Source organism: Otolemur garnettii, unplaced genomic scaffold (genome assembly GCF_000181295.1).
Source record: "Otolemur garnettii isolate 467f Iridium unplaced genomic scaffold, OtoGar3 scaffold00013, whole genome shotgun sequence".
NCBI lineage: Eukaryota > Metazoa > Chordata > Mammalia > Primates > Galagidae > Otolemur > Otolemur garnettii.
In genome coordinates this window covers 19374074-19378249 of record NW_003852408.1, presented here as the reverse complement: position 1 = coordinate 19378249, position 4176 = coordinate 19374074, and the positions used below count along the sequence as shown (strand labels likewise).

General features: G+C 41.7%; 1 non-coding gene across 1 annotated transcript; it reads right to left on the bottom strand.

Annotated features, from left to right (window-relative positions):
• Positions 1-675: 675 nt before the first annotated feature.
• On the bottom strand, positions 676-782 carry LOC111723634. The gene has a single exon (XR_002772134.1). It is a non-coding gene; the product is annotated as a U6 spliceosomal RNA (small nuclear RNA).
• Positions 783-4176: the final 3394 nt, after the last annotated feature.

Below are 4176 nucleotides of genomic sequence, written 5' to 3'. Positions count from 1 at the left end.
TCATGCAAGAAAAGAACCATTCGTCATACAACTCACCTCTTTTTCCTACAAATTATACTGTTTTCTTGCAAGGGTAGAAACTAGCAACTAGTTGCATACCTAGAGAATAAAAAATATATAAGTGGGCCTTAGTGAAAATTATTCAGTAAACTTAAAAGACATTGTTCTGCCTTTCCCAGCTTGGTACCTTTTTGTTTAATATTCTGGGGGATGCAAGCGGCTGGGGGAACTTGAGTGCATTAGCCACAGGCCAGTGCTTGCCTAGCGAAACAGCAACAAAGACAGGGCACTTGAAAAGCTGGAGAAGGATTGAGGGCGACTGCAAAGGCTGCAAGCTGCACGGGAAGATCTGATCATTTTTTAAAGTTATTTGGAAGAGTTCCAGAAATACAGAACTGACAAAGAACTATAATGTCTTTATGTTGGAAACGTATGTAGTATATAGGACCTAAATCTCACTTAGATAAATTAGCTCCATCTTTGCAACTCTATAACTGGAAAATCACTTACAGAATCTTACTTTTGTTTCTTATTTTTTAATCAAGGTAAGGAATCTAGAATGATTTATAAATTGGGCAAGAATTTTATATGAAGGGAATGATAATAATACATTTGAATGTTGGAAGACACTTTCTCTTATACTGAAATTTTTTTTCTGAGTCTTACACATCTCTCAAAAATATGGAACGCTTCACGAATTTGCGTGTCATCCTTGTGCAGGGACCATGCTAATCTTCTCTGTATCATTCCAATTTTAGTGTATGTGCTCCAGAAGCGAGGACTATACTAAAATATTTTTTAAAAATTATATAAACAGAGTAGTTGGACCTACTGTAGCCAGAATCTCTCCCTCTGCTGAGTCCTTAAATCCTACAGATTCAAAAAATGAATCCATGGATTAGCCAAGTCTGAAAGACAGATCTGAAAGACAGATTTTACTGATAAGGCAGAAAAAAGTCAGAGGCTTTGGCATATAGAAGGGGGGTTCTCAAGTGGGCAGCCTATCTGGGCCTCTGTCCAGGGGGCTATACCCTGCTTTCCACCACTGTGGGCGGGGGGGTGGGGGACGGGGGGGGGTGGGTTCAACCTGCCTCTGTGAGGAATGCAGTCTTCTTCAGGGTTTGTTCTCTGCTCCCAAAGTGGAAGCTTAGGTGGGATGCTGGTCACACTGGTTTTTGGACCTGCTGAGCCCATAGAACATGGTTGAACTTGCTAACGCCTGATAAATGAGGGTTGCTGTCCAGCCCTGAGTGGGAGTGGGCCTGTATCACTATGTCTTAGTTGACCTTTGTCTGGTGATCAACTTACATTTTATAAACACTATATTTTTCCTTAATTCCAAAGAGATGGCTAGCACCATCCGGTTCCCTTGTGTTCACTGAAAATTCACTGAAGAATCAACTCACAAAGTGGTAGATTAATTGGTGAAAAGCCTGCAAATTTATTTAATGATTATACACAAAAGCCTTTAGAAGGAAGACCCAACCCACAGGATATATAAGCATATGTGCCATCCTGAGGTTATGGAAAGACGGGAGGCTTGGATCCTGGTAAAACAAGTTATAGGAAAGGTAGAAAAGGAATTCGGTTCAGGGGCAATAAATGATTACTAGAAAGCATTCAATGGGTTTGAAGAACATATACTGGTCTGGGACAAAGTATGTTGGGCCCATAGAGCAGACGGTGGTTTGTAACAAAAACCTGTCCAGGTCTGTCGACATCTTAGCCTGCCTTCCTCCTATGAGGGTTCAGTCAGGAAAGCGAACGGAGGTAACTGTTTTCGTCTTTGGTAGGCCTAGACTTTAGGCAGATAACAGAACTTCAGCCTATGCTTTTGGAGAGGCGGAGGATTAAGACAGGAGGCAGGGAGGAGCAATTGTTCTCCTAGCTGGGTCTGTCTAGTTTTTATGTAGATCAGGGAAAACTCTCTCCCACAGGCTGCTGTCCTCTAAGGGCCTTTAACTCAAAAAAGTCATTACACCAGGGAGCGTGTATTTTGGAGTGAAATCTCTGCATTCCTCCACTTGCCTCACTGGATGTTCCAAAGAAGATCTTTCTTTATAAAACTTTAAACCAGGAAGGAGGGTTATCTGAGGCAGCTAATATAGTCTGATTCATAGACTCAGAGAGTACAATGGTGGTTGCCAGCTGCCGGGCAGGGTAACAGGGGAGAAGGGAGTTGCTACTTAATAGACAAAGTTTCAGTTAAGTAAGACGAATAAGGTCCAGAGATCTGCTGTACAACATTGTACCTACAGCTAACAATATTGTATTTTACATTAAAAATTTTGTGAAGAGGACAGATCTCATGTTCTTACTAAATAAACTAAAATTTAATAAATAAAGACAAAACCATAAGACCGGTGGGAAGTGTAAGTGGGAAATTAGGTGAGTAGTTTTGGGGTGAACCTATGCAGTGGTATCAAGAACGTGGGAGGCAGCTGCAGACCCAGCAAACCTGGGAAGGGAAATGTGCAGGCATAACAGATGGAGGGGTCCTAGTCCCACCCCTGGCAACACTTTAGGAAACAGCCTAACCTCAGCGGAGGGGATATTTATACCCCAGTGTATCAGAGTCCCAGCAACCAGTTGATGAGACATTCAAATTAAAATAATTTAAGGGAGGTTACTATGAGAGGTATTCATTTTAAAGGCAAGGGCAAGGAATAGCATGGGAATGAGTGTACCTCATCAGAGCTGGCATCCCCCCAGGCCCCACAGGGAAGAGAAAAATTACAGACCAACAGCAATGACTTCCTGATGAAGATCTCAAGAGAGGGAACCAGGGGAGCAAGGGCCCAGCTTCAGTTTTCTTTCTTACTCTTATTTCCAGCTCAGGCTTCCCAGAGAGGCCTTTGGACAAACTTGAGCAGAACACAGAAAGCACAGGAGTCTGCTGATAATTATCCGCACAGGTCAGCCTTCTAACGCGTGGAGCAACCCAGCCAGGATTTCTGAGCACGCAGTGGAGGTCTCTGTCTGCAAGGGGTTATACTATCCAGGTGTGGATATGTGAGGAAACCACAGCTGGCTGTCATGGAGAACATACAAAGGGGCCTCAGAATTTCAGAGGACATTTGCCAACATTTACCATCTTTCGATATGCCCCATGAATTGGGTTGAGCTCTTTACCTAAATGATCTTTCTACCCCCTCACAGTAGTTTGTTTTGGTTCATATTTTTTTTTCATCTTACAAAATAAGAAACTGAGGCACAAAGAGGTTAAAAATCTTGCTAACTAAAACACAGTGAAATAATGGAAGCTGGAGTGAAACCCGTGTGGCTCTGGTTCCAGAGCTTGTTCACTTAATAACCCATATTTGGTGATTAATAACCTAATATTTGACCTAAATATGCTGACAAAATGTTCAATTGCGGAAAGTAATTAAAACAAAATGCAAAAACACTTGAAACTGTTAAATACATTTAAATTAATAGGTTCTTGTAATTAATATTTATTGCAGGTTGCCTTCCACTCTGTAACATTAAGTAGGAGGGAGAGGAAAAGAAATGGGATTCGTGTGTATATGGAAGAATTACACTGCTGCGTTAAAATAAGGATGAGGAGTCACTGAAACAGGTATTATGTTCACCGGACAGATCATACCATGCACTTTACTAAAATGCAACTGGGAAGATTAAAAAAAAAAAGAAAAGAAATCATGCCTATGAAAAAAGCGAGATTTAGGTGTATACTTTATCATTTAGCTTGGATTAAAAAATTTTTTGTTCTCATATTAACACTGGCATTTTATACAAAGAATGAGAGGGCTTAGATGTTCCTCCCCTCCAAAAATCATGTTGAAATTTCATGTCTAGTGGGAGTATTTGTGTCTTGTGGCTGTCACCCCTAAGAATGGCGAGGGGCCCTCCACCCATAATGAATGAGCGCTCCCTTGTTAGTTCCCACAGGAGCTAGAGAATGGTTTGAAACAGCTGGTCCCTCCTCCTCCTCTCTTGTCCTTCACTTTTCACCACAATTGGAAGCTCCCTGAAGCCCTCACCACAAACAGATGCTGGTGCCACGCTGCACCTACAGTTCGCAAGAACTTGGTGTGAGCCAAATAGACCTCTTCTCTTCATAAATTACCCAGTCTCTGGTATTCCTTTATAGCAAATACTCCTCTTCTCTTTATAAATTACCCAGTCTCTGGTATTCCTTTATAGCAAATACTC